The sequence below is a fragment of the Cotesia glomerata genome, linkage group LG2 (assembly GCF_020080835.1).
Source record: "Cotesia glomerata isolate CgM1 linkage group LG2, MPM_Cglom_v2.3, whole genome shotgun sequence".
NCBI lineage: Eukaryota > Metazoa > Arthropoda > Insecta > Hymenoptera > Braconidae > Cotesia > Cotesia glomerata.
In genome coordinates, this window is record NC_058159.1 from 14,968,064 (window position 1) to 14,987,310 (window position 19,247).

Consider the following 19,247-nt stretch of genomic DNA (forward strand, 5'->3'; position numbering starts at 1 on the left):
GTGTGTGAAAGTATGTGAACCGCTTATAACTTTCGAACGGCTTGACCGATTTCATCGCGGTTGACTGCGGTTGACCAAACTTAGATTTTGAAAACTATCTGGACCGATTCAAATCAATAGATTTTGAGAAATCTTCAAAAAACTGAAAAAAAAAAATTTTTCAAATGTGGTTTTCCTGGAATAACTTTTAAACGGCTTGATGCTTCAATTCCAAAAACTAATCAGCTCTTAACCTCAAAAAACCACGTTGATCGCCACGTCCGGTCAAAATCGGTTGATTCGTTCGAGAGATATCGTGAACGAAAGAAAACCGAAAAAAGTGTTTTTTCGGAATAACTCCGAAATTCCTAGCGCGATCAATTCAAAATTTAAGATTCTTCATGGATCTCAAAAAACTGTGTCAAATGCTGCCAACCGCGTGAAAATCGGTTTATTCATTCAAAAGTTATTGCGGTTTAAAAATTCAAAAAATAGTGTCATTAAATCTCTATCAGACTTTTGAGCTCGAAGAGCTCAAAAGCATAGGAAAGCAATCTCTTTGAGCTCGGAGAGCTAAAAATAACCCATAAATTGTATTTTTAAGCTCGAAGAGCTCAAAAACGTCATTGGTGCAATTTAAGCACTTAAGTATGGAATTAGCGGGAAGTTGCAGGGATGGCTTTCAGGTTCAACCGTTTTTCTAATTTTTCGAAATGAAAAAATTTCTGTTGTAAGATCATTTTTAAGAAATTTTACTTTTGCAATCATTTCCTCCACAGAAATGAAATAAAATGAAATCTACTTCCATTTCGGATGCCGAATGGCCTTTTTTATTTATTAATTTAACAAATACGCGATTACGTTTTGATTATTGCACGAGTTAGTCTTTTCGTGAAAAACACACGTGTATAATCCGTCAGATAACGTATATCATAATTTATCATCAAGCGCGAACGTCGAGTAGTCATTTCACGAACTACCTAGGCGGGAAATGCAATTTGAAAATTTTTCGCAAAACGTCGACGTTTCTGGAAGTGCCTAGGTTTTTCATGGAATGACGAATTTTGCAAAAAAAGACTACGACAAGCAACAACAACCAGCCATATATATATATATATATATATGCTATATATATATATATATATATATATATATATATAGAGTGTCTCAGAAGTAACGGACGCCATTGAAGCATCTGATAAACAAAATAATTCTGAGACGAAAAGTCCTTAGCCATGTTTTGATTAGACTCATAGATAATTAATTATTAATTAAAATAACGTCCTTTTATGCGTTAGAGAGAGAGCACTAGTGTCAAGTCAAGTGCGTTCCAACGAAGACGCTTGCACGTGTGAATGCGTAAATAAATATGTGTGACTACGTTAGCTATAGAAACTAGTTAGTCATACAGTTAGTTGTGTCTTTGTTTGGCACATATTTTACTGGACACTGGCGCTCTCTCTCTAACAAATAAAGAAACGTTATTTTTAATTAATAATTAATTATTTATGCGGTTAATTGTAAAATTGCTAAGGACTTTTCGTCTCAGAATTATTTTTTTTATCAGATGCTACAATGGCGTCCGTGACTTTTGGGACACCCTGTATATTGTGACGTCTGCTAAAATTCAAAATTTTTGTTTTTTTTTCTTTCCCATAAAATTTTTAATATCTAATTTACTATTTTATTTTCTGAATTTAATATTTCGTAATTTTAAGTTACTTATTTATTTACGTGGTCGACATATTTATTGAATATTATATTAGCTGTACACTTGATGCTACCTTCTAATGCAAGTAATTTCAACATTTTGTTATATTTTCTTGAAAAACGGCTAGACTTCGAGTTTCCGGTAAAGAATCGTGTCGCCTTCAGCACCTGTATTTGCCTATGACCGCATTCTAGTGCATGTTCGGTAGTTGCTCAATATCACGTGAAACTCACATGAAATTGAGTCATATTATCGAAACTTTTAGAATTTTCTATAATGCGTAGTTACAATCTGTTTTCCCACTACATCGAAATTGATGTCCCTTTATAAGCTCAGTAAAGATTATCCCCGACATAATATCCCTATGACAAAAAAACTCCGACGATATCCTTCGAATTCGTTATAGTTTTCGAAAATTTGAATAAAAAAAAATTATGAAAGGGCACAACACGGTAACAAGCGTATGTGTTGGTCTAGTGTCGGATAAAAACACCCGCAAAAATCATGTTAAATGGGCGCAACACCCGCGTTTGTGTTGGCCTATTACTGAGTAAACACACATAAAAGCCATGTTAAAAGAGCGCAACACTATTACCCACGTTTGAGTTGGCCTATTACTAAGTAAACACACACACAAAAACCATGTTTGTTTTGTCGAAAACTATTCAATGCGGATAATTCCCGTAATTGTTTTAAATTATACGATAAAGTTGGGATTAGGAAATTAAATCATAATACGTGGATTTTTTGGGGAAAAATTTAGAAGAATTTATTTGTCCCCAAAGGAGGAAAACCCAGCTAGGCTGGGAAAAAACCTCCTTAATGAAATTATACAAGTAAATTGTGTATGTGTAAGTGTGAATGTGTAAAATTACGTTGCAATAACGCAATAGGGTTGAGCTCAGCCGCCTTAGATAGAAAATTATCGATAATTTGAATTAGATAAGTCCCAAGGTGGGAGCTAGTAATATCTAATCACTTTGAACTATCTCAGAGTGAGATCTATTAATGTTCAATTGTCTCAAGGTGAGAGCTAATAATATTCAATTGATAACAGAATATGAGTCAATTGAGTTTGATGTTTTTCGTGTAGAAATTAGTCAAATGATTTGAAGTTGGAATTTAATTATTTATAAGCTAAATTAAATAAGATCGTAATTAAATGTCAATAATTAATTTAATGTAATTAATTGTTAATATCACGCGTCAATTAAGGAATGACTAAAGCCGCGTGGCTGACGCAATCCTTTGTTAACGGTGGCGCGTAATGGCCGCGTGGCGTCACTAAATAAATTTACTTGATTTTATTTATGTTAATTCACTGAACAATTGAACTGATTTAAATGAATTGAGAATTTAAAGTATAATTGAAGCTAATATGATTATTTATATTTAATGAATAATTTAAATGTTTAAATGAATGTGAGATGTAAGTAAGAAATATCAGAATCGATTCGCACAGAGTAGTCGTACTAGTACAAAGGTCCAAGCACAACTGTTGCAGCCGACCACGTGAGCCGGCTTCTCTACCGCTAACCAAGGCGCGCATGAGCGACGGCCATAGCGTGATACGATTATTCCCGAGTTTTAACGATTAAGCCCGAAGGCGCAATTCTTCTTATAAGTATGTGACTAGATCCTTTTCCTAGCGGTTAAACATACTCCCCCCGTTGCGAAGGTTGAGCAAGATATTATGAATAGTGTTTACAATCAGTGATATTACATGATTACAATATTTTGAATTTACAGATTTTAAGAATTGATTGGTAATGGACATAACAGAGTAATATTCCGTTTATATATGCCTTGAGCTGTTCGAATTGAAGCCACTCGTGTTATGTTATCCTCTCCTGGATGAATCTCGATCACTACTCCCAGCTGCCACCGCATACAGGGTTGGTTTTTGTCCATCAGTAAGACAATTTGATTGACTTTAATATCCCCTCGATTGGAGTCCCATTTTTGCCTGGTCTGCAACTCATGAAGGTATTCCAAATACCAGCGTTTCCAGAAATCTTGTCGCGCCTTGACAGTGAATTGCCATGAGCTTAGTCTATTATCTGGAACGTCAGAAAAATCATTTTCAGGTAGCATAGTGAGAGGACGACCTATTAAAATGTGTGCAGGAGTTAAAGCAATAGGATCATTAGGATCACTTGACAATGAACATAAAGGACGAGAATTTAATATAGATTCAATTTGTATAGCCAGAGAATTTAATTCTTCAAATGTTAAAAGTTGTTCTTTCACTACTCGTTTAAAATGGTGTTTAAATGACTTGACTGCCGCCTCCCAGATACCCCCGAAATGAGGAGATAAAGGTGGATTGAATTTTCAGACAATGTTTTTCTTTATTGCATAGTTGTTAACAATGTCCTGATGGGACTTAGAGTTGAATAGTTGGTAAAGTTCTATTAATTGATTATTTGCACCCACAAAATTGGTACCATTATCAGAATATACATGAGATGGAACCCCTCTTCTACCAATAAAACGTCCGAAAGCTCCTAAGAAACCCTCGGTAGTTAAGTCACTTACGATTTCTAAATGTACAGCCTTAGTAGCCATGCAAACAAAAACACATCCATAGACCTTGACTTTAGCTCTGTTTCGAAATTTACGTTCCTTGATAAAGAGAGGTCCAAAATAATCAATTCCTACGTGAGAAAATGGCGGAGATTCCGAGACTCTAGAACTAGGCAAATCGGCCATTTTACTTTGTAAGAGAATTGGTTGATATCGAATGCATTTAACGCAATGCCTAATGATTTTACGTACTTGATTTTTGCCATCTAGCAGCCAAAACTTATGTCTAAGATTTGAAAGTGTACTTTGTATACCCGAATGATACAAACTTTCATGAGTTTCTCTAATAATTAGATCAGTAACATAATGACGTGAAGGTAATAAAATAGGATGTTTTTTCGAAAAGGATATAGGAGCATGTTTCAAACGGCCTCCCACTCTCAATAATCCGTTTGAATCAATAAAAGGATTAAGGCATCGTAATCGTAGATTTTTAGTCTCTCCGGTTTCTTTAATTTGTTTGATTTCATCATGATATTGTTCGTTTTGAATCAGAGTTAAGATTTTAATTTCAGTTAATAATTTTTCTTCTACGTTTAAAGGTTTGTGTTTGAATGGATTATCTTTTAACATTCGTAAACAATAGGAAAAAGAATTTATAAGTTTAGAATATGATGAAAACCGTTTAAACAAATTGTCAGTGGAAGCTAGTAAACAAGTAATTTTTCGAACACCAGGAAGTTCAGAAAGAACTGCCGGCTTTAAGTTAGGCCAATTGAGAGGATCCTGTGATAGCCACGTAGGACCTATCAACCACATTTTGTTATTTAGAAATTCAGAAGGAAGTTGACCTCTAGATAAGCAATCTGCCGGGTTATCCTTGGTTCTGACATGTCGCCATTCGATTTTACTGCAAAGGGTTTGAATTTGTGTAACGCGATTCGCTTCAAAGACCTTGAGAGTGCTGGGAGATCGTTTGAGCCATTGAAGTACAATAGTTGAATCAGACCAAAATGTGACTTTAGATATGTCAACGTTAAATGAAGGAATTGTGTCTTTATATAATTTAGCAAGTAATAATGCTCCACATAACTCTAATTTTGGAATTGTAACATCTTTAATGGGAGCAACTCGATATTTGGAACAAACTAATTTCACGATTACGTCTCCATGTTTATTCACTCATCTTATATAAATGCAAGCACCATAGCCTACTCTACTAGCATCACAAAATCCATGAAATTGTATGTCAGTCGGATCAGGAATTAAAATATTTCGTTCAACAGAAAAGTCTTTGATTAGGGGTAATTGTTCAGCAAATTTACACCAGCGCAAATGCAATTCTTGTGGGACCGTTTCATCCCAATGGACCTTTAATTTCCAACATTCTTGAATGATGGTTTTTGCAGCTAATACAATAGGACCTAGAATTCCGATAGGATCGAAAATTTTTGCAATGTCAGATAAAATGGTTCGTTTAGTTATTTTTCGTGATGAATCGTTTGATTTGACTGTATAGATAAATTCGTCAGTTAGAGAATTCCATGCTATGCCCAAAGTTTTAGAGATAGGGTCATCATTAATAGCACAATCTAAATCTAAGGTTCTTTGATCGAAATTATCCAGTGCGTGTCGGTGATTCGAAGCCCATTGTCTGAGTTCAAATCCACCCTTTCGCACTAGTTGAATGATTTCGTCACGCAAATTTAAAATTTCGGTCAAAGAATTGGATCCGGTTAATAAGTTGTCGACATAAAGATCTCGTTTTAATATTTTTGAAGCTACAGGAAAATTATGAGATTCGTCATCAGCAAGTTGATTTACAGTGCGTATAGCTAGAAATGGAGCTGCAGAAACCCCAAATGTAACTCGTTTAAGTTCAAAGGTACTAATTTTGTCATTATGATAATAAAGGATTCGTTGAAATTTATGATGATCCGGATGTATGCAAATTTGTCGATACATTTGAGCGATATCAGAAGTCATAGCATAGACAAAAGTGCGAAAACGTAAGAGAATGGTGAAAAGATTATCTTGTATAGTAGGCCCTGTTAGTAAGACTTCATTCAAGGAGATACCTTTATCGGTTTTAGCTGAAGCATCAAATACAACGCGTACCTTAGTGGTAGTGCTGAATGTTTTTATTATCGGATGATGGGGCATGTAATACCCTGGTCCACTATCATCCGGTACATGTACCATGTGGCCAAGATTGATGTATTCATTCATGACTTCATTGTATTCGGATTTTAATGATGAGTCTGAATTTAATCTCTTCTGTAAAGACAGAAATCTATTTAGAGCCTTTTGTTTGGAATTCCCGAACTCGACATCGTCTGCGCGAAAGGGTAGTTTTACTATATATCGACCGTCTGTATCGCGAATAGTAGTGTTTTGATAATAAGTCTCACATGTAGAATCCTCAATAGATCGGAAATCACTAGAACTTACGTCTTCAATAGTCCAGAATTTTGTTAATTGACTCGACAGATCAGTTAGTTGACAAGTTACAGAACGTATATTTTTGTCGTCAATGACTCCTCCCGCTACAACCCATCCTAGTTACGTTTTTTGTAATATTAAATCACAATCATTTTGTGAGCAGTTAATCTGTCCGACAGATAGAAGAGAAAGTGTGGTACCTGGACCGATAAGGACATCTACGGGTCTTGGTATATGAAATTCCGGATCAGCAAGTATTATCTTTTTAGGTATGTCTATTTTATTACGTGGAAAGATTTCATTCGGACTCAGCTCTGCAATTTCGTTAACAGTTAAAAATGATAATGATCTTTGAAATTTATTATTTAAAGATTTACAACTTATTTGAACGACATGTTTTGAAAAGGTTTGCATTCCATTAACAGCCCCGATCGGAATAGAACAGTTTTGCATTGGCAATTTTAATTTGCTAGACAAATTTTCAGTAATGAAATTAGCTGTTGCACAGGTGTCAAGTAAAGCGCGAGCTTGTATGAATCCACCCGTTGAATCACGCAACTGGATGAGTGCGCTCATCATCAATTGGAAACGCGGTGTTCTGAGAATTGTCGTATAGTTGTGTACTACTAGTCAAGATGTAGATCCCTTATCAGTTGTAACAGTAATAGGTGACTCGAATTTTACAGCATTGTTCTTTGAAGTATTCGGATTAGAGGGTTGTTGAGTTGTCTTTTGTTGAATGTGCAATTTGGTATGATGGAATTTCTTACAGGTTTGACATCTACTGCTGGAAGGGCAAGTTCCTTTGTGTTCGCGAAGACAATTATTGCAAAGTTTAGCAGATTTTACAAATTTTATGCGTTCTCCTATAGTTAATGCATCAAACTTATAACATTTATAGAGTGGATGAGATTGTTTGCAACATGGACAGGCAGTAGAAGTGGTTGTTACTAAAGCTCGGACTGGTGAGTCTGTTTTTTGTTTCTTGAAATTATTACTCGAATGTTCATTACGTCGTCTTTTAAAAGAGCCATCGGAGTCGCGCTGTTTATTAGGTTTACGTGTACTGAGTCGGAAAGCAGTTTTTATTATAAATTTGCTAAATGCGTCAAACGTTGGGAGAGTGTTATCGTCTTCATACGTTTCGTCCCATTTGTCTCTAATTTCTGTTGGTAATTTAAGTTCTAATAATCTTACTATAAATGCGTCAGTTGGGTTTGCTTTTAATGATTTTAAATCATTCAAGTGTTGTCGAGCATCATCTATGAATTTAGTGAGATTTTCATTAGTCGGGGTTGATATTGAATTAAGATTTAAAAAAGCGTCATAATGTTTACAAACTAAAGCGCGCTCTTTCTGATAAGTTTCTGTTAAAAGGTCCCAGGCCTGTGTATAGTTTTCTGCACTTGCATTCGAAAGCGCGAGCTTGTTTGCAGCAGAACCAGTTAAACATCCGCGAAGGTATAAAAACTTATTAAGATCATCTAAATCTTTACGTTCGTCGATCAGTGTCTTAAATGTATTTTTAAAAGAAAGCCAATTTTCAAAGTTGCCATCGAATTTTGGTAAATCCGTGGTAGGGAGCTTAGTAAGTCGTTGAGTCTCGAGTGTTCGATTAAGAGTCGAAGCGTTAATTGCAGTTTAAATAGTGGCATTGAGAATATCTTGATTAGGAATTTTTATTTTAGTTGCAAGATTGTAATAAATTTTGCGAATTCCGTCCGGGCGTTCTATTTCTGGGTCCTCAGGTTTGTTCACTTCTAATTTGTCGATACTGGCATCGTACTGATCGAACATTTTTTCGATTTTAGGAAAACGTAAAGAAGCAGTCTAAATGTCTGTGGTCTTTGCTGTTAATTCATCGTTCAATGCGGTAATTTTAGCAGTTAATAGAACACGTGTTTGTTCTAAAGTCATTTTTGTTTTAGTCATTTTGCGATAAATTTATATGATAATAATAGTAATAATAAATAATAATAATAAATATTAATTGATAATTAATTATCCTATTTCTGTAATAAATAGATCACTTACAGTAATCAATTGATTTGAGAAACAATTTAAATAATTAATTATAATTAAATACTAAATAATTTGAGAATTGATAATTAATTATTCTGTTGCACAACAATTAATCACCGGACAATGATCAATTAATTGTGAATTGTCGACTAATTAATTAAATTAAGTTATACGTAAATAATCAAAATAATAACGTAAATAAATATTTGAATGATAACCAATTGCACTAGTTGACCGATGAATTGATTGCCAAGTGACAATCGATCAGTCAGCCAAAGTCAAACAATTAATTAAATTACAAATAAATAAGTTGGATATATTATCAAATGATTAAATAATATATTAATTAATATTATAAATGATTTAGTGTTGAAGACTTATCTTATTTGTATTGAAGTCCAACGATGCTGGCAGCAGCTGGGTGGTATAGTGACTGGATCTTCGGCACGTCTTGCTCGTCTTCGCAAATCAGGCACTTCGCCGCTGTACTGCTACTATCTTTCGCCGGTAGGTCTTCTGCTTTAATATGTCTGCCCATATCTCCGTTCCATAAAGCAGTACCGAGTGGAATGCTTCTAGAAGAACTCTTCTCTTTTTTGTTTTTGGTCCCATAGTGTTGGTCATAATTCTTGCTAGGGTAGACACCGTTTTGCTAGCTTTCCTGCATGCACTGTCAAGGTGTTCGCGGAAAGATAGTTTCGCGTCTATCACTACCCCCAGATATTGCAGGGCCCTTGTTGACGTCAGTGTTGTTTCTTCCATATCCACAGCGAATGGTATTGGGAACCATTTTTGACGTGTCAGAACAACCATCTCGGTTTTATGCTTGGCGAGTTTCAGGTCGTGTTTATCAAGCCAGGTCTCAACGGCGTCAATGGTTTCCCGGACCAGTAGTTCGGCCTCTTCTACACTGTCTACTACTATCGTGGCCGCAACGTCGTCTGCAAAGTCCGTTAGCTCTACTTGCTTTGGTAACGGGATTTCAAGAAGCTCGTCGTAGTCCGCGTTCCATAGATCGGGCCCTATTATTGAGCCTTGCGGTACACCAACCGTTGTGGCGTATTTTTGTGGGCCCCGTATTTTCCGCTATTAGCTCTCTTCCGTCCAGATAGTTGTCGACTAGTGCCAGATTCTCTGGCTCAGCGTTAAATTTGTACTCCAGAGCGTCTAAAATATCTTCTCAATTTGCACTATTAAAGGCGTTTTTGACGTCTAACGTGAGGAGAAGACATACTTTACGAGCTTTGAGCCTACCATACCATGCTTGTTCTGCTGTCTTTATGACTTTCTCGATCGTTCTGTCTGTCGAGCGTCCTTTCCGGAAGCCATGTTGGTTGGTGGCAAAGCCTCTGGCACGGTCAATGTTGTTACGAAGCCTTCCTTGTATGAGCTTCTCGAGCAGTTTTCCAGCAATGTCCAGCATGCAGAGTGGTCTAAACGACGAAATGTTACGGGGGTTCCCTCACCTTTGTCTAAGAGAATCAATCTTTGCTGCTTCCAAACCGCGGGAAACGTGCCGGTTGCCAAGCATGCATTGTGTGTGTTCAGGAGTATGTCTAGGTATTCCAGGGCTACAGTTCTGATCACCGACGTCGGAATGCCGTGTGTGTGTGTGTGTGTGTGATTTTTTTTTTTTTATAGAGAAGCGAAAAAAATCTTCCAAAGACACCGCGATCATTGAAAGATGAGTGTCGGTAGAGTGGGATTTTTACCCACTAAAAAAAGCTCCTCTCTCCTTTCCCCATTGATGTTTTGAGGAAGACTGGATCGGAACCGCGTTAGCTTTACTTCAATCCAGTCCGTGTTTCGTCTCACGACGATTACTCTTGGTTACTATTCCCTTTCGGCGGTTTTTTCTTTTAGAAGGCGCTGCGCGTAGGCTGCGACAGCTGACCAGTTATCTTTTTTTTTGATAATGCAGCTTACCAAGCTTCAGGGGAGAGCTTGGTGCCTATTGTTTCTTTGGTGCTGCTTTTGTCGTCCTTCCACCGATCACACGCGAAGATCGTGTAATCGGCGTTGTCTATTGTGTCTGGGCAGTATTTGCACGTTGATGTGCTGTGCAAACTCATCTTGAAAAGATAGGCATTGAAATGCCCATGTCCCGTCAATAGCTGGGTCAGGAAGAAGTCCGTTTCTCCGTGCTTCCGAGAAAGACAGACGTTTATGTTCGGAATTAGGCGTGCCATCCATCTGCCTGTTTCCCCGGTTGTCCATCGGTCCTGCCACACATGTAGCGTTTCCATCTTTATCTTTGCTCTTGCCTCTTTAGAGTTGTCACCGTTTATTTTAGCGTCGTACAGTTTTGCCCTCTCAAAAAATAGTAGGTTGATAGGTGGAGCCCCTGCTATAACCAGTACCACTGCTTCTGAAACAGTGTGGTAGGCGCAGGTGACTCTAAGGGCTTCTCGCCGTTGGACGGCCGCTATCTTGCGTCGATAGTTTGAGAATGTTCGCCCATATCTCCGCTCCATAAAGAAGTATTGAGTGGACTACTTCCAAGAGGACCCTTCTTTTTTTAGCTCGAGGTCCCATCGTGTTGGCCATGATCCTCGATAAGCTGGACACTGTTTTTCTGGCTTTGGCACATGTACTATCCAGGTGCTCACGAAAAGAAAGCTTTTTGTCTATCATCACATTTATATCATGTTGAATTTATAGTGTTTAAGAAAATATTGATATAAGAAATTTTTGTCATGAGAAATTTTAGGGATGAAAAATTATTGGTATGAGAAATTTTAGTGATGAGAAATTTTTGTCATGAGAAATATTGCGGGATTAATAAAGGTGGGGAGTCGAAAAAGATGCGTCAAACTCAGACGGCAGGCAACGCGAATCACCAAAGACCCTGACGCACATAATGCGTATTTAAACGAGTATAAGAAGGCCAAAAAGAGCTGACCAGAACTATCAAAGTAAGCAAGTCTCGGCTGTGAAAGGAGATCTGCGAAGATCTTAATAACGACTGCCGTCTGAGTTTGAGGCATCTTTTCCGCTGATCAGCGATTTCTGGCGTCCACCAGTATGCCGATCTGTGTAGGCCTTGTTGCGTCGCTCGTGGCGTAGCCTCATCGCAAGCAGATGAGATAACTCTCATTGTTTTCGCGACCAGTTATTCAGTTTCGGCTCTAGACGAAGGAGCCCAGCAAGGTTCGATCTTTGTCCAGCCCAGTAAGAGGGACTGTCGTAGGGCATCTAGATTAAGTTTTCTAGCATTCCATCGGCGCTTTTCCTCTCGTCTATGTAGTGGGAGAGTAGACTTTATATTTATGGAGAACCTAATGTATTGGTTCTTATGTAATGGTAGTCACTGTAGCTGAAATCCTGCACTACCTCCCAGTCTTGGATCTGACTAGCAATTCCAAACGTCCCCATCGAGATGTCCAGAATTGATTCCTGATACCCTGGTTTTCTGAAGGTGGTAGTGCTTCCAGTGTTTAGAACTATAAGGCCGAGCCTTGCTGCGAAGTCAGCCACTTTATTTCCTCTGGTGTCAGAGAAGTCAGCGCCCCATTCGGCCGATTTAGCGTTGAAATCACCTGCTACAATGACTTCGCCGTTGAAGTTGGAAATGGCGTTTTCTATGTTTGCCAGTTTTTGTCGGAACACATTAATCCCTTCGTTGGGAGAGAGGTAGATGCTCATGAAGTAGGTTGTGGAAGTATGAATTCAGACGAAACCTGCTCCACGTCCGCTGTTGTTAGCGGTAGCGTTCTTTGTGTTCACAATCCATATTGCTGCCACGCCTATTTCATCTGCGAGCCAAGACCTATTTTGGAGGTTTGAATGTTGTTCGGAGAATGTTCTGAGCAAGGCCTCGTGACGTTGTCAAAATTATTTGGCAACGCAGGTAAGCTCAAAGATTCGGGGACTAGACTAGATAGAAGAACGAACGAGACTCTTGTAAGGGGGAATAAATGTTATGGCTCAAACAGGTCTTACGGCTGCACCTCCCCGCATGGGCCCCGCTGGTAACTGGTTGGGTTGTCATTATATTACCGATCAGGCTAACGCAGTCGTTGAATGGGTTCATACAGTTAACTAAGTACGAGGACAGATTGACATTAAATTCAACTCAATTCACATCTGTCCTATGATAGCGTAAATGCTTGAGAACAGGGTTTTTCCTTGCCGGCAAACTTGGCTGTGTATTTCCTATGTGAGGATAGGATAGATATACGTGCGTGTATAGCTCTTTTGAGCCCAGGAAACGGCCTCTTCGGAGGTAGGCGAAAGCCTCGCCATATATTCTTCTGTTCGGAGAATGTAGTTCAATGAATGTGTATAAACACAAGAGAGCAGCGGGTTTTCCTTGTCCGCGATCTTGGCTGTGTTTTCGTTATGGTGAGGGTAGGACAAATATACGTTAGGGTGGTCGTTAAAATTTAAATTAATTTTTTCGATAAAATGATAGTTTTTTAAAATATTTGTCACAGTTTTTAAATTTGGGCAAAAAATCATCAAAACAGGCTTGTAGGAAATTAAATTTTCTACAAAAAGTTTCTTTTGGTTTTAGATAAAGTTCATATACATCGAGATAATCTTATTAGTTTAATTATAAACTCTATTAAGTCAGTCATTTTTGCACTAAAAACTTTATATTTCCGGAAATATGAAGAATTCTCTCAAAATATCTTGAATTTTAGATATTTTCTTTATATTTTGACATGGGTAAATGATTTTCAATTTAATGATTTTTAACCCGTCAGCACTCACGTTATAAGCATTTTGCTCACACAACAACATCCGACTTATAGAGCGGCGCTGTAGTGCAAGTGAGACACTAAAATTCACGTGAGTTCTGACGGGTTAAAATGAAATCTCTATCGGTAAGTTATCTACAACTAATCTTGTTCATATTTCCATTTGGGAGAGTAGAGCGCCTTTCTGTAAGGTCTAGACTATTAAATTGGTCTAAATCTATAAAATAAGATTAAATAATGCTGTAAAGCGGGAAAGAAGAGGAGTTAAGATAATTATTACGTGAAACGTTCCATATTCACGTAACAGGATAATTGGGAGGAAGGGATTGAGACAGGAATTGGAAAAGACCTTCTTAACCTAAGTTCATAGAATATGCGAGAAAAAATTCGGATAGCTTGGACTGGGACTCGAACCCAGAACCTTCTGAAGACATGTCAGCTATTCTCCCACGCAAAATCGTGAGACGTTCCACATTTTTTAAATTAATTTTAAAAATAAGATAATGCTGTGAAGCGGGAAAGAATAGAAGTTACGGTAATTATAACGTTAAGCATTCCACATTCACGTAACAGGATAGTTGAGAGGAAAGGATTGAGAAAGAATTGGAAAGAACCTTCTTAATAAGAGCTTATAGAATATGCAAGAAAAAATTTGGATAGCTCGGACTGGGATTCGAACCCAGAACCTTCCGAAGACATGTCAGCTACTTTACCATTTGAGTTACCCGGTCTATACCAAATTTCCTTTTTGCTTATTCTATATACATTAAACCACATCGTCCATCTTACGTTCCACATTTTTAAAATTAAATAATGCTCTGAAGTTGGAAAGAATGGGAGTTACGGTAATTATTACGTAAAGCGTTCCACATTCACGTAACAGGATAATTGGGAGGAAGGTATTGAGATAGGAATTGGAAAGGACCTTCTTACTGTGAGTTTATAGAATATGCAAGAAAAAATTGTTTATGTTTTCAGAAAAATAAAGTTTTTAGTGCTAAAACGACTGACTTAATAGAGTTTATAAGTTACTAATAAGATTATCTCGATGGATATGAACTTCATCTAAAACCGAAAGAAACTCTTTTGTAGAAAATTTAATTTCCTACAAGCCTGTTTTGATGATTTTTTGTCCAAATTCAAATACTGTGACAAATATTTAAAAAAAACTATGATTTTATCGAAAAAAGAACTTCAATTGACCGGAGGCACGTGTTCTTTTTCTTTAAAATCAAAAAGCAAAATTTTTCCCGTAGTTTGTTATCAAAAGGAAGGATTTTTTTGGGCGTCGGAAAAAATTTAATTTTTAACGACCACCCTAATATACGTGCGTGTATAGCTCTTTTGAGCCCAGGAAACAGCCTCTTCGGAGGTAGGCGAAAGCCTCGCCATATATTCTTCTGTTCAGAGAATGTAGTTCCGCAAAGCTTGAACTATCGAAGTCGAAGACTGAAGCCATCTTCCTCAAGAATGAATTTGTGCATCGCGGTCCACGTAAGGACGAAAAGAGCCCGTACCCCTATGAAGCAAAAGGACGACAGAGAAAGCCCAAGTACGATAACAAACTGCTAAAAATATTGATAGGTGACTCCTAAGTTAAATTCAAGTAAATACTTAACCCTTCAGCACTCTCGCAAAACGATTTACTATCATTACTCGCGCGATGAGAAAAACTCTCACGCCTTATGTGGAAGCGCACGCATGCTTATAGTCCCTTTAATTTAAAAAATCCTAAATTAAATAAATTTCTTAAAACAAAAAAAAATTGACTTATTTAAAAATATTATTTAATAATAATACATCCAAACACAAATGTACTCTTACGGGAACCTCCGAGCTGTACCGATCAGACCCGATTTTTTAAATTCTGACCCCCCTACTTTACTATTGCGATGAGAAAATATCTCACAGAGTTAATAAAATTTATTTTATTTTTTTATAGTATAGAACAATTAAAATAATAATATTGCAATCTGAAATAATATTAATTTTTTGACAGATAGAAAAAAAATCACATAGTCATTCCATTTGAAATTTGAAAGAAAATTTGAGTTATTGATGAGCGTGAGAGAAAATCTCATAGCGAGAGTGCTGAAGGGTTAAGGGTACACTTCGACGAGGGCCTTAAAGTGAAAAATCATATCAGAACAAAGCGTGCGAAACTAAGTAGGGTATTCGGGCGTATGCGGCGTATTGCGCGGGCGGAATGGGGATTGTGATACCCAGCTATGTCCACCATATACAAAGGTTTCTTTATGCCTGTAGTCACATATGCGGCGGCAGCTTTGAGTGACCGTTGCGATAAGGAGGACTGGAGACATCTTCGAGCACTACAGCGTCAGGCGCTAATAACAACAACTACTGCCTACAGGACAGTTTCGCTTGACGGGATTTGCGTAGTCCCGGGTGCAGTGCCCGTTCAGCTCATAATAGACGAACGGTGCGCGGGATACAACCTCCGTATCGGCAAACAGGCTACCCTTGGAAACGTCACCGTGCAGCCAGATGCGGAGGATCACCATGTAACCCTTAGAACTGAAACCATACGTCGGTGGCAAGAACAATGGGATACATTAGAGAACGGCCGCGAAACTAAAGTTTTCTTTCCAGACGTAGCAGAGCGTCTAACAAACAAATGAATCAGCCCTAACTTCTGGCTGACCCAAATCCTAACCGGCCACGGTTGCTTTAGAAAATACCAATTCAAGTACGAACATACGGATACTAAATTCTGCGACGAGTGTAGGGAGAATGGGTTAGGAGAAAGGGTCGACCACGTGGAGCACTTAATGCTCGAATGCCATGAGTACGAGCCTCAACACGAGGTGCTCAAGGACATATGGGGTAGGAATGCCGAGTGGGCGAGCGTTGCGTGTGCGATTGCAACATCCCAAAGTAACTTCAAGCTTTTAAAAGGTTTCAGTAAAGTAGTAATGTGTTGCAAACTCCAAACCTAACTAGCTAACGAAAACGCGACTAGGGACGAGACTCAACAGACATCCACCAAGGTAGAGTCGAAGCGCCTAGGGACAAGTGATATGCTTCACACAATTAAGAGGATAGTATAGAGCTTTGGATGACTGTCGTAGAATAAGATAGGGAAATGACCACAAACTACACAAGTACCCGGGCACCCCACACACGCAAACACTTACACGTAGAATCATATTTTACACACAACACACTACACAAACAACATGGTCTTCTATCGACTCTGCCTCCCCGTGGTCCCCGCTGGATACTGCTCATATTCTGTGGGTACATCTCGATGTGCCATAGGGAATGAATTGCCAGAGGAGTCGATGAGAGTTGCACACACTTACAATTATACGCAACTCTGGCAGCTGTTCAATGAATGTGTATAAACACAAGAGAGCAGCGGTTTTTCCTTGTCCGCGATCTTGGCTGTGTTTTCGTTATGGTGAGGGTAGGACAAATATACGTGCGTGTATAGCTCTTTTGAGCCCAGGAAACGGCCTCTTCGGAGATAGGCGAAAGCCTCGCTATATATTCTTCTGTTCGGAGATGATGCAGATATCAATTTTTTCTTCAAATACCCGTTGGTGAAACAGGTTCTGTGCGAGCACCCACCTGTTCAGGTATCCGTGAAGGATTATTATCATTTTTGCTTACTTGTAGCTCCAGCTAGAGCAGTGTAAAACGCTCTACAAGCTCCAGAGCCAGGAATGTGGCACAGACTGTCCTTGGTGTCTTTGTCTTCTGGATATAAGAAGCACTTTGGCTGTTCAACGTAGTCTACAGCTTTGTGGCTTTCTCCCCCGTATTTAAAACAGCACTTGCTACGGTCAGGCCTCTTACAGGAGTTCGTCGCGTGCCCGTATCCGAGGCATCTGATACAGCGTGTAACTTTTACAACTGGACAAACGCGGCAGTTAACCCATCCGATCATTATACGAGCCTTGTCAAGAATCTTGATCGCGCCAGCCTCGTCTATCTCGCAGAAGGCTGCCTGATTGCCTCGTGGTGTAGGTTTTGTCAAATTCACACGTTTTATCTCCAGGCTGTCGGTATAGTCACGTTTGAGTGCATCACGGACGTCGCTCTTGGTAGAGATTCCGTCCAAGTCAAGGATCTCGATTGTTGTTTTTGTTATGAGTGTTCCGACTGTACCGATGTTAGCAGTTGCTGTTTTTATCGCAGCCGTAAAAGCAGCAGTGTCTTCAGTCTTGCGACCCATTTCTAGAAGAACGCCCCCGCGCTTCGTTTGTTTGATGGACATTATGTCTACTCCAGATTCTGTCAGGTTGACCTTGGCTTTGATTTCTTTGAGATCAGCGTACGTTCGCCCTTAAGCTGGTTGTATAAGCACAGCCTTGGTTTTTGTCTTCTTGCTCCTTGCTTCTTGGAGCCACCATTGTTTGGCTGGTTTTGGGCTGTAGCCGAATGTGCCGCTGACTTCTGTTCTTCTTTTTTCTTGTTTTGCCTAGTCACTTTGATCCAGGTGTCTTCCCGGGATATCCTTTTCTGTGCTGGCTTCTCGATTTTTGAAGAAGGGCTGAGCGTGGACAGCGGCTTCTTCTTGTTGTTACCCTTTCCTTGCTGTGGTAGTTTATCGGGAGTCACCAAAGGTGGCTGTCGTTTTTTGGTCAGACTCGGAGTTGTTTGGGTCGTTGACGCCGACATGCCTGGTGATTTGTTGGCTAACTTATATGCTGTAGTGATAGATGTAACCAATTTTCTAATCTCATGATAGAGATTCTTTTTGTCTTTTATAAACTCAGCGAACTCTTCGATCTTGCTGTCGAGCCTCTCCATTGGTGACGGTTGGCTGGTGACAGTCGTTACAGAGTTAATTCTTCCTCGGTAGGTTTGATTTGTGATAGGAGCAAATGGTCCTCCACTTTTTGGAGGAACGTTACTCAGCTGTTCGTTCTCTTCTATCTGGGCTATTTTCGTGCTCCCTGTAGCATTCCCAGACAGCAGAGCCATGGGGTCTACTCCGTTGTCGTAACGGTCGCTTAATAACGACGAGTTCAGGCCCGTTTTCACGCCTTCCCTCGCCGGAACTGAGGTATCCATCCTCTGTACTGTAAACGATGTTTTAGATTGTTCTGACATTTCCATATCGTTGTTTGCTAAGTTTGAACCACCCCGAGTATTTTATTTCCCCGGTACCTGTCATTACTATAATGTGCATGCGCATGTGCTGAACTGTTTGCACGTTCTATAAAGTGCTCCTCACTTGGTGGTTAATATCACCCACACTCGTTATAAATAAATTATTTTCATTATATAAATGTGTTTATAAGTGATTTTTTAATAATCCAAATATATTACACTACTAAAATTGCACCAATAAATAATATAATTCAACAAAGTCTGCAATCTGTGTACACGCCGGTTGTTTAGCCATCTGGCACGTGGCGCAACTATATAAACTATCTAAATTATATATTACTGGATATTGTGGTTTATAAATTGCACTATTACTACAAAATTGTATTGGCTAGTAATTGATTGAATGGATTTTTCTCATATACATAATCTAATTTGAATTATAAAATTCATTAAAAGTCCTGTAATAATCTTTCCTCAGTTGACGTGACATTAAACAAATTAAGTAGCCCAGTACCGTATACTATATCCGTGACGTGACTTCAGAAAACTTAAGTAGTCCAGGGCCGTATATATGCGCCCGACTTATAAAGGTGAATAAAACTAAATGACTTTAGAGTTGTTATTTTTGAAATAGTACTCATAAACTGTTTATAAATAACACAACTGTCATCACTTCCTTGTCGGCTGAATTTAATCATGACAGATGTTAATGATAATAAAACCACTAACAGACCACCTGTATTAAAATGTCGTAATTGCTCTCAAAATATCGCTAAAGAGCAGGT

General features: G+C 38.6%; 1 protein-coding gene and 1 long non-coding RNA gene across 6 annotated transcripts in view; one reads left to right on the forward strand and one right to left on the reverse strand.

Moving 5' to 3' along the window:
- Nucleotides 1–19,247, forward strand: part of LOC123260037 (dystrobrevin beta) — an 822,761-nt gene that overhangs the window by 773,834 nt on the left and 29,680 nt on the right. The gene's annotated exons all lie outside the window — the stretch shown is intronic.
- On the reverse strand, nucleotides 1,734–18,086 carry LOC123260059. The gene is made up of 3 exons (XR_006508391.1): nucleotides 18,076–18,086; nucleotides 16,170–16,175; nucleotides 1,734–1,961 (listed from the first exon to the last, which is right to left on the reverse strand). It is a non-coding gene; the product is annotated as an uncharacterized LOC123260059 (long non-coding RNA).